Below are 344 nucleotides of genomic sequence, written 5' to 3' on the forward strand. Positions count from 1 at the left end.
GAAAACAGGCTAGACGAATCGATTTTTGGGATTTAAGAATCAATATTTTTCGTTCCTTAAAAATGAGAATCGATTAATATCGAGATATCAATATTTTTTACCCAGCCCTAATATGCAGTGCCGTGAAAGGTTTTTGCCCCCTTCTTGTTTTTTAATTTTTTTGCATATTTGTCACACTTAAAAGATTCAGATCATCGAACAAATTTGAATATTACACAAAGATAATGCAAGTAAATACAAAATGCAGTTTTTAAATGATTATTAATTTTATTAAGGGAAAAAAGCTGTCCAAACCTGCCTGGCCCTACGTGAAAAAGTAATTGCCCCCTAAATCTAATAACTGG

General features: G+C 31.7%; 1 protein-coding gene across 1 annotated transcript in view; it reads left to right on the forward strand.

Moving 5' to 3' along the window:
• LOC107690161 (sideroflexin-1-like) overlaps window positions 1–344 on the forward strand; it is a 10,435-nt gene that overhangs the window by 6,351 nt on the left and 3,740 nt on the right. The window lies entirely within an intron of this gene.

The sequence above is a fragment of the Sinocyclocheilus anshuiensis genome, unplaced genomic scaffold (genome assembly GCF_001515605.1).
Source record: "Sinocyclocheilus anshuiensis isolate Anshui unplaced genomic scaffold, SAMN03320099.WGS_v1.1 scaffold1581, whole genome shotgun sequence".
NCBI lineage: Eukaryota > Metazoa > Chordata > Actinopteri > Cypriniformes > Cyprinidae > Sinocyclocheilus > Sinocyclocheilus anshuiensis.